The following is an 11,540-nucleotide window of genomic DNA, read 5'->3' as shown; positions in this document are numbered from 1 at the left end:
TTCTTTCCTTGTGGTAACACTTGAATATTCAGTTTATCTCACAAATATCCTGTATACAGTGATTTCAAAATTAAATCTATGATTTCCTTTGAAGAGTTTCCTGTTTGAGAAGAGGGAAACCACTATCTTCATCTAAATTCTACTTCTTTCTGTTGCCATTAATTTGCTAGGAAAATTTCAGTGGATCATATAAAGACCATTAGAAAAGGGAAAAGAAAAATATGTGTCATGTATTCAGAATAATATGAAGGTTTTTTTTCCTTTGCCTACCTTAATTTATGAAGGAATTCAAATATGTTATAAGCATAGAGGTTGAGGTTTAAAACATGCTAAATAAACAATGCCTGACTATTTGGAAATATATTTCTTATGGGAGAAGGCTCATAAAGTATATGGAAATATCAGATTACAGGATCTCTAAACTGTTAATGAGGTATCAAAACCTACAAAGATTATTTCAAGCTCGGCCAAGATATTTTCAGTTCTCACAGAGGATTTTCAAATATTGTATACTTTTTAGAACTGGAAAAGGATCTCGAAAGACCTTCTACTGACTTTAGCAATTCCTCAAGAAGGAAGACAAATACTTTTTTCTCTATACCTTTTCTTTTTTTTTTATAGTATGTCCATAATTATAGATCAGAGAATTAGGCAATTTTAAAAATAAATAAATCACCATGAAAAAGCACAACCAAAAAAACAAACCCTTAACAATCTTCAGTGGTGCCTATAATTGGATTTGAAAATTATTTTGATTGAAGTACTTAATTTCTTATTAAGTACTATTAACATTTAGTTAAGTATTTGGTGGCAAGATATTCAGAAGTAATTATCGATAAATCAACAGCAAATTTGACCACAAACAAAAATGTAATGTTCATGTACAGATTTTAACTGCGTACATGCATATATGTGTATATGCACATGTCTATGTTAAAAATACTGGAATTAGATGCAAAATAGGATTATGATAGAGGAATAAAACATGGAAATATAATTCACTCTAGTATGTTTTCATAGAATCATAGAATGGCTTGTGTTGAAAGGGACCCCAAGGATCGTCGAGTTCAAATCCCCTTGCCACAGGCATGGCCATCAATCTCTAAATCTGTATTGAAATAGAATTAATCTCATATCACATCTAAGATTCTTCAGATTCACAAGAGTTAATGTTGTTTCTTGCAATGAATTAAGATGACAGGGTAATCTCTAAAAACTTTTTCTTTTATGTCATATTTTGTAAGTTTTTTTCTTTTAATATTTCGTAAGAATTATTTCCTCTATTCATTGAATTAAAATTAACCTTTCTATAAATTAGTTCCTGAATCCATGTGTTCACATAACAGGAAGATGGAACAAGCTGAATTGTATGCAATAGATATTAATTATATTTTGGTTTTAGTGACTCTGAATGCTTTTCTTAATACACATGCTAAAGTTATTATCAACTAAAATATATGTCTTTTAAAAATGCTATTTAATTTTGCTAAATAACTGCTATGTCTGATGAATAATATACAACATTTTAGTCTGGAAAACATTTCCAAGCAGCATGTAAAACAAGTGTCAAATTACAAGAAAAAGAAGTGGAAAAAAGTAGGAAATTGTGCTACACCCTGCAAAGGAATTTACCAAAGTAATTAAAACCATCTGTATTACTAACTTACAGCTATCTTGCTTGAGTCACTAAAAACCAAAATCATGTATTTTGAAATCTATCCTTTATTTTTAAATTAAACAAACTGACAGAAAGAATATTTTGTGTCATTTCTATTCAAGCACTAAATTTTAATCTGTGGAGTGAAGAGTCATGTCTAAAATTAATTTGTTCAGAAAAATTTTATAAATCTGAAAAACCTCAAAATTTCCTGCTTAAAGTTCTTAGAAGTCATTACATCTTGGCTAGAAACCATTTAACATGTTAATAGTTACAGGAAACAAGGAAAGAGAATGCAACAAAACAAGTTTTCTGATGCATATATGAATTATCATAGCATTATTATTATTACTCTACTTCTGCATACTGTTTTGGAAAACTTAGATCTGCTTTCACTTTCAGCACACTGAACTTTTTGTTCCTGGTTCTGCTATATACAGAAGTGAGCAACAAACTACAGTATTGTAGGAGATTTTCAGGAGCCTTTGAGCTAGTTAAGAGCAGAGGACATTGTGAAAGTTACTTGGATTGCACTTAAATGCAAGAAATACTTTTTTAAAAGTACAATAACCTGTTTCATAGTCATTTTTCTTTATAAATATGTCTTTATTGTACTCTCCCGTGTCTGCGAAAAATATATATTAAATAGTCTGAATTCTTGGAGTAAATATAATCAGCATATCAGAACTGACTTTAACAGTTCACTCCAGCTAATTAGTTGACCATATTTTATTAAACATTTTATTTTCTTCTTTCTTTGTAAAGTACTTTTATAACTTAATTAAATCAACCTCAGACTCTGGCAGAACCTGTGGATGACTTTTAGACTAAATTTTTTTCCTTTTGATTTCAAGAATTGCTTCCTTAGTTAAAAAGAAAGTAAGACTAGGAACTGATGACTTGGCTGGTGAAAAAACAAGATCGATCCTTCTCCTCACCACATTTTACTTTTTCACTAAATGTACTTAAGACACTCCTAAACTAATACACTCTATTTCCAGGAAAACTAATACAGATACAAAGAGCACAATAAGATTACTTGATAGAGTAACACTCTTTTTCAACATAGTCATCACCATTAGCTATGTATTTTTGCCAAAAATGAATAAGAGCGTGTGTTGAGCTCATAGAAATTTGCACCAGCTCAGGTGACCTAGTGTCACAGTTACAACAGCTGAAAGTGCTTCACTCACTGCCTCACTGTGCTCACATCCACCTTTTGTTTTCTATAATGTTTCTATGTTAATGGGTGCAATTTTTCCTCATGGAGGAGTTAAATGACGCATCTTTGTTTCAGACACATTTCCATGTCAGACACCATTTTATCAGACTTGCCTCTCCACTGTCATCTGCATGGCAAGAGAATGTACTGAAATATTGCTAGGAAGGTTTAGCCCCTACTGCCATACTGCCAACACCTGCCTTCTATGTCATGAGCCGACACAAAATAATAGGATACATTACTTATGGAGTAGCCCTCATATTTAAATATGGTTTGAATTTTCAGCAAAATTTAAAAGATCTGTTTTGCTATTCTGTAAAAGTAAACTTAAGAATCTGCAAGACTGTACTACATTATACCTTTAAGGTCCTCAAAGAAGCTCCACACAGAAAAATCTAGATATTCAGATATATCAGACATGCAAAGTTACTGTCAGTGAAGAAAAAAAAAAAACTGATGCAAAGTACTAAGAAATACACAATTTAAAAATTTTCCCCTTAGTCATGCTGGATTCACTGCCTTCTCCTATTTTACAAAAATGTAAAAATGGTGGGAAAGTATGAGATTTTTATGACAAAGCTCAACAAAAAGTCACATTCTTTGATAACTATCCTGTTAGATACATTATCCTGTTAAATACATTAGATGCATTTGCAGAATTCCTAACAGATATAACATATTTAATTTAGCTATGTTGTTGCCAAAACATATAATGCACCCTTTTTTTTTGTGGATTTCCCCATTACTAATGTGACAGCTTTGTAGTTATGTTGGGAAAGGAAGCATAATATCAAGTTACTAAGCACAGCTTTTTAGAAGTATTTCTTGGAGCTCAGTTATTTCCCCTAGTTGATTAAGTCCACATCATTTTCAACATAAATGAAACATCACGTTTAGAAATCCTGCATAGCTACTTTTAGCTAACATGCCTTGCTACCTCTGCCTATCTAAATCAAGCACTGGCATATAAATGTCATATTGAAAGCAAATTTTTATCTTCTTCCAGAGTTGCATTGACATTTAATATATAGAAATTATTTTGACAGTCCAAGCTTGTCTCTAAAGTTGTCTGCTGACTGTCAAAAAATAACAGGAAAGAGAGAAGAGCAATTTCATTTTTCAAGTTTTACAAAGAATAAAGTTTTAATTAGCCAATCTGACTTCCCTCTTTAGTGCACTCATATACTCTAATACATTAGAATTAACAGGATCTCTAATTCTGCACATTGTAATCATGTTGGTAGATAGTGGATTCACTAAACTTTGAGCCAGGTAGGGCCTCATTATCATGAAATATTAGTGATAAATATTCTAGTAGATCACAATTTATGAATAGTAAACTATCCTTTTATCATTCTTAGCTTTTCTCCCCAGTTTATTTGTATTATATAGTAAATAATAAAGCATTGTATGCACGATGACCTTGGTACTCTTTCCTCAAGCTAACCTATGTTCTCCTTCCTTAATCTTCCATCTTTTTTTTTTTCCCCAATTTTTAATAGTTTTCGAATGACCAAATGCATCCTTTCTGGGCAAAAACAAATAAGTAATGAAAATAAGACAGACACTGAGGATCACCTAAAAACATGTGTTATCACCTGAGATTTTTATTTTTTTTAGCTTGCCTTTTGTTAACTTGCTTATTATTTTGCTGTTTGACTTCTTTTGTTTCTTCTGCCACACAGTCTTCTATTCGCTCAAATATATTTATTGTTATTATTTATGGGTTTTTGTAGGATGCAGCTTTCCTGCAGCTGTAATTGGAAAGGAAAAGAGACAGAAAAGGGGAAGGGGAAGAAAAAGGAAAAAGAAAAGGACATTATATTTCAGTGATCACTCAGATCTAAGTGTATCTCTGACTACAAATTTTATTGTAATCTGCTGGAGGCTTAAATATAAGATGAGCCATTACTGATTTGATTCAGTAAACTAACCCAAACCAAGTTTATAAGATTAGATCATAAAATGAACATGTGACTGAGCATATTTTAAAACTGATGAAATAACATTCTTTCTCCTTCAGTTAAGCATGATTACATTTAGAGGAAATGTTTTTTGTGTGTTGTAACAAATATCAGTTTCCTCAAGTGTTATGAAGAGGGTCATATGTGTAAGTTTATTCATATACTAGATTATGACATACATAACATGACATTATGACATACAAACAAAACGACTTCAAAATAATTCACTACATTGATGTTCTGTTTGCTATGGACTCACTTATCTTAGTGTAGCACTTCACTGTTGTTTCCATGTAAACACATAGGAACATTCTTTCTGCTAGGTTATTTCTTCATAACTCCCCCCACCCCTCTGTCCCCGAATCATTTAGCATGGACCTAAAAGAAAAACACTGCAAATAAAAATTTCCTGTCAAAAAAAAAAGTAATTACCTTTCTACTTACTTACCTATTGAAGTCATCACAAGTTAAACCATACAAAATAGCTGCTCCCTAATTAGTCTCATGATGGAGGAGCAGAGGAGGAACCAAAAAAGTCCATTGAAAAGCACAGCAAAAGACAGAGAAGACTGAGGAGACAACAAGAAATGTAACTTATAGAGATAATTTAACTTAAGTTCATAACTTGCATTTATTTCATAACTTCGATGCTTCACTCTTAGGAAAAAGCCCCATGAAAGATCGAATAGAGTATGAGTCCTATGTGGTTTGAGACTGTAACGTTTATTTAAAACACTTCCGATAAGGTCAGGCCATGGAAGAGAGAATTAGCAAGTCAAACAATCAAAGAAAGCTTTCAACATACAAGTATTAAATGGCATCTTTCAACCCAAAGTAGTGTGTACAAATTTCATTCATTAGATTACTGAATTTATTGCTTCAGTAAAATTATTAGAATTTTTTTTTTTTTGCAATATAAGCATAGAATGTTTTGATATTTAGGAAATCACACAGTCTGTCACTTCTTAATTCTTCCATTTAAGGGATACAATGTGTATAAACTCATTGTTAAAAGAAAGAAAAATAACAAATGAAGCATGTGTTGATTCAAGCTAAATCTGTTATATTTACTATCATATAAACATGTATACAAATAAGACATTGACAAAGTATTGATTTCTTTCTAGGTGTCCCCAGGAATCCCTCAGGTTTTAAAATGCCTATGAACCACTAAGGAATTTTTTTTCCCTCCTGCATGTTCCTGGCATTCAACGAATCATGAAGGCATATTATACAAGTCACCTTTTAGATTATATACATTCTTGTCCTCTAGGATGAATATCTGTATTTTAAATACATCTTTTCGTCAACTGCCACAGGCCTTTTCTTCCAGAGACTTATAATATTGGCAGTCAAAACAAGATTTGTCCAGATCTTAAAATAACTTTCGGTCCACCGAAAGAACGAATGATGGTGTATACTACTGTAGGAGGCAGAATAGATTCAGTAGATTGAAATAACTCACAAGGCATTCAGAAAAGCTGCAGTTATCCTCTTAGGTTTGTAGTTCAACACTGTGGCAAATGGGCTCAGATTAATAGTGAAGATCTATTTGGCTTCACTTTATTGGAAGTAGTCAGGAATGAGGTAATATGAATGAGGCAAAGATAAGAGGCTAGGAAAGCCTGACTATACTTACAGTCCTGCTGAACTTGAAATGTAACTATAGGATTGTATTGGGATGTTAAAATGTGATGGATCCACAAAAATATAAAATATCAACTGTGAAGAGTAGCAAACAAATTATCAAAAAGATTATCAATAGAATTTGTAGAAACTGCTTTTGTGTTCTAAGGGTAACATTAATTAAGTACAAAATTCTCCACTGGCAAATGAGCACAACAGCTGAAATTTCAATCACATTGAACTGCTTGGCTCTGCTTAGACACAGAAAATAATGCTCTGGTAGAAATTCCCAGGTGTGCTTATTATATTAGGTCTAGTCTATGCTGTATTCCTCATCTCTTGATAGATTTGTAAATCCTTCTGCTTGCAAAGGCCCATGTGTAAAGTTTCTGGTTAAAGTGTACTGATCCCAGGAGATGAGAGGTTCACAGTTACGAAGAGGCAAGCTAATAAAATCTAAAAGGTTGCAGAGCACTGATGATGATGGTAGGTATGTCTCTCACTCCATGTCTTGACTTGCCCTTCTCTCTCCTTCATGTGGACAGGATGCCATCCAGAGGCTGGATCCAGAGACAGGCTTGAGCAGTGGGCCCAGGTGAACATCATGAGGTTCAACAAATCCAAGTACAGTGTCATGCACCTAGCTCAAGGCAACCCCCATTGCCAATACAAGCTGGGGAATGAAAGGATTGAGTGCAGCCTTGCTTAAAAAGACCTGGGGAAAATAGTGGATGGGAAGCTGGACGTGAGTGAGCAATGTGCCCTTACAGCCCAGGAAGCCAACCATACCCTGGGCTGCATCAAAAGAAGTTTGGCCAGCCTACAGAGGGAGGTAGTCCTCTCCTACTACTCTGTGCTTGTAAGGCCTCACCTGAAGTACTGTGCAGATGTGGAGTCCTCGGTACAAAAGAGATATAGACCTGGTGGAGCTCATCCAGAAAAGGGACACAAAAATGATTCAAGGAATGGAACACCTCTCCTACGAGGACAAGTGGAGAGAGCTGGACATCTTCAGCCTAGAGAAGAGAAGGCTACAAGATGACCTGAAAGAGGTCTATCAGTATCTAAAAGGGAGCAACAGGAAAGAAGGGGACAGACTCATTAGTAGGGTCTGTGGTGGTAGAACAAGGGGAAATGGCTTCAAGCCTAAAGAGGGTAGATTTTGATTAGATATAAGGAAAAAAATTTTTCCAGTGAGGGTGGTGTATTATCAATGGATATACAGATGGCGTGTGTGTGCGTGCGTGCGTGTGTGTGTGTGTGTGTGTGTGTGTGTATATATATATATATATATATATATATATATATTTATATATATATATATATATATATATATATATATATCCAGGAGCTTGGCAAATATAATTTATATTGGAATAATGAGAGAAAGTCACTCACCCTGTCCTGGTCTTGTAAGACAAACTCCAATGGAGCAGATCTCCAGAGAGATCCCTCCCCACTGGCAGTCAGCTCTTAAATGGATCTAGGAGAGGTGCAGCCAGGCTCCACCCCTTCCTGTAGCACAGGTGATTTGCCTTCACCTGTGCTCCCGTGGCTGACTCATTGCTCGCCTCAGGTGATCAATCAGAGGTTCAGACCGTGATTCAGCAGCCCCATACAGGTAGTAAGGCACTGGAACAAATTGCCTAGTGATGTGGTTGATGCCCCAGCCCTGGAGAATTTCAAGATGAGGCTGAATCCAGATCTGGGCAAACAGATCTAGCTGTACGTATCCCTGTTCATTGCAGGGGAGTTGGATTAGATGACCTTCAGAGGTCCTTTTCTAACTCCAAGGATTCTATACTTGGGAACCCGCTTCCTTTCTCCTTCCTGTTAACAAATTTGTCTAATCACTGTCCTGCACTGTTCTTGGCTGCTGAGAGAGGGGAAAGGGTTAACATTTTTTCCACTACATCAGAGGAAGAGCCCAAATATCTAACACTGCCATTTTTTAACATGTGGTGCTATGAAACCTCGTGACTGTTAACTTTAAGGAATCATTTTCTAGTCTAGCTGTCAGCATTCAGTACCATAAAGCTGATACTATATAATTAGCACTCATGGTTGATGTTCTCAGTGATTCTTAGTTAATGAGATCTGTGGCATGATAGCTCTTTTCTATGAGATCAGAACCAAAGTATGATTGTCTTCTTCATTCCTCAGTTTTCCTTAACTATACCTGATGTTTTTATTGCTTTCCACACCCCAAAATCTCATGATCTCCTGATATTGCTCATCTTTTTTGTTGTTGGTTTTTTTTTTTTTTTTTCTCTTGGTAGTCATTTACGTGAAATGTCCTGCTGATTTGCACTTCTTTGCTCTTCTTTTGTTCATCTATTTTTTTATGTTCTGATGCTTTTTCTGTGCAATTATACCCTCTGCTATGCCAATACTTTTAAACATCTATAATAAAAAGAGGTCAATGCCTCCCATGTAGCTATATGCCACTTGTGACACAGGTCTATATTCATAGAAATTACCTGATAATATTTTTGCTGGACAGAGGAAAAGTGTGTTTCAGCCTATGACAACTAAGAAATGTTTATCTTTTGGTAAAGATAGTCACTAGATTTTTGAGTTTGCAAGCGTCCAGATGAGCCTCGAGGCTGTCTATATTTTCGTGAGCATCACTGTTTAACACTCACTATCCATAAAGGATAAGCAGGACATGACACTATCCTTGTTAAACTCCTTCATATAGAATCTTTCCAAGCCAACATCGTAAGTTTTGACAATCAGAAATTTTTTATACAAGGAAAGATGTTAAGAAAATAGCATACAGATGACCTAGAAAGAAGAAATACAAGAAAAATAAATTGCCTCAAGGGGGTTGGATAACAGGAGAAACTGCCATTTTTCTACATCTCTCTATTAGCCTAGAGTAGGCAGTTACATGGCATGATTTTCTCCCTAACCAAGAGAAAGGAAGTTCCAAACTGTCTCACAGGGAGAAACCAACCCTCCAACTTAAGATAAACTGTGCTTCCAAACCAAGTTGTTACAACACTTTCATAGTATATTAGTAAAAGTGTCTTCTATTTCACTTTTGGAGTTCACGCAGGAAGATTATTCTGGGAATTAAGATACTTGTGAAATTATATTAAAAAAAAAAAAGAAAAAAGAAAAAAGAAAGAACTGGATATTTACTAGTATAAAAATGAGGATTTAAGTTAGTTCAGATGTAAGTACTTCTTTCAAAAGAAGAGTTTCTGATATTGTGTTTGTCAAACCAGAATAATTGTTCTTCTCAGGAAGTTAGGTTAGTTTTGTCTAGGGACCATTTCCTACTTTGTGTATACACACAATCTCATTCTTTGCAGAGTTTTAGTGTATTAATATTGATTAGTGCAATACAGTGTAATCAATACTTTTCTGTTTAATGCCATATTAATTCCATGGGCTTTTTTGACCGTAACTGAACTTTCAAGACAGATCAGTGAATCTTTTCCTCCATGATTATACCTAGGATCTAAGAATGGACTGGAAAAGAGAGAAAGCAATGTGTTAAAATAACCATCATAAATATGTAGTTATTTAGTTATTTCAGCATTTATTGATAGTTCTGTTGCCTCATTTTTTACTCATTTCAACAACCTACAACAGAGATTTCTACATCATCTAGTTGTTATTGTCAACACAAAATCTAGTCAGCTGTGGCTTTGTTATGAATAATGAGTGTATGAATAATGAGAACCTTCGAGAATGAAGCCATCGTGACCTGTCTGGGTAGTCAATCCCAGCATTTCCGTAACTTCTTATTGAGAATATATTTCTCTGTGTCTAGTTTCAAGCTCCCAGACCATTCCTGGGAGGCAATGGTCTTAATCTGTGACAATTTTCCCTTATTATATCTGACATCTTTTTAACTATCCTTCAAATAGCTGTTGGCAGGTATTAAATTGATCCTTAACTCTCTTTTTTTTTTCCCAGGATGAACTGTATCCCTCAGTCTCTCTTTACAAGACATAGCCTCTAAATCTCTATTTATCTTTGCAGCACATCCCTAAGCTATTTTCAGTTTTTCTACAACCCTTTTGAGTTTGGGGACCCAAATATGGGAGCAGTATTTCAGATCCACCCTTGCTGATGTGAGGTAAAAGTAGATCATCATTTTCTTATAACTTTTTTTTCTTCTGCTCTCCTCATGTAGCCTAGTGGGCAGTTTCTCTTATTTAAAGTGACCTTGGATCATATTTACGAAGCAGTCAGAATAACCTTTTAAACCTTGTTAGCAAAAGCTCTTCTCAACTTAATTTATACCTTCTGAGCCTGTATTAATGCAGTGTTTTCCTGCTCTCTGCATAAACTTTGCACTGTTCCTCATTAATTTTTTGTTGTTGTTTTCTTCTTTTTTTTGTTGTTTTTTGTTTTTTGCTCAATTACCACTGCAATCCTTATCGTTCCATATCTTCTTCAGTAGCATAAATGACACGTGATACACTGCCATCAAATTTGCAGATTACCCCTGTAGTGGAAAGGCTAAGTCATGACCTGAAACAGTGATTGAGCACCTGGTGGCAAGGCAGGGCCAAGCCAGGGCACCAAAGGTGCATGCAATGCATTGAGCGACTAGAAGGGGTGAAGCTAGGATCCACCTCTCAGAGTTCATTTGAGGGTTGGCAGCTCTGGTGAGGGGATCTTGTTGAAAAACTCTGCCTATTTGAGGCCTTACAAAGGTAAGAAGTCTTTTTCCCTTTGGTTATGTATCCACAGCTGCTGTGTTTGGGCTTATTCTCATTTGCTGTAGCCTAGGATTTTGCCACCCTGCTATTATTGCTGTACTTCTCATCACATCATAAATTACAACACCTATCTAGGGGTAAGGAGAGATATGAGAAACAATAGAGCCCAATTTCAAAAGAACCTCTGTTAATATCAATGTTTTTAGTCTTATTTATCACTAAGTTCCTTTCTACATCCTTCCCAACTCGAAATGTCATGCACAAATTCACTAAAACAGCCACCACGGTAGAATTTACTGCTAATACTTCTGCTGAGTTATTGTTTACTTAGTTATATTTCTCAGAAATATTTGTGTTCTGATACAGTTGTCTATCTCTCTTTGTCATTG

Source organism: Meleagris gallopavo, chromosome 4 (assembly GCF_905368555.1).
Source record: "Meleagris gallopavo chromosome 4, MGAL_WU_HG_1.1, whole genome shotgun sequence".
In the NCBI taxonomy this organism is placed as follows: domain Eukaryota; kingdom Metazoa; phylum Chordata; class Aves; order Galliformes; family Phasianidae; genus Meleagris; species Meleagris gallopavo.
Note: the sequence above shows the minus strand (reverse complement) of the source record.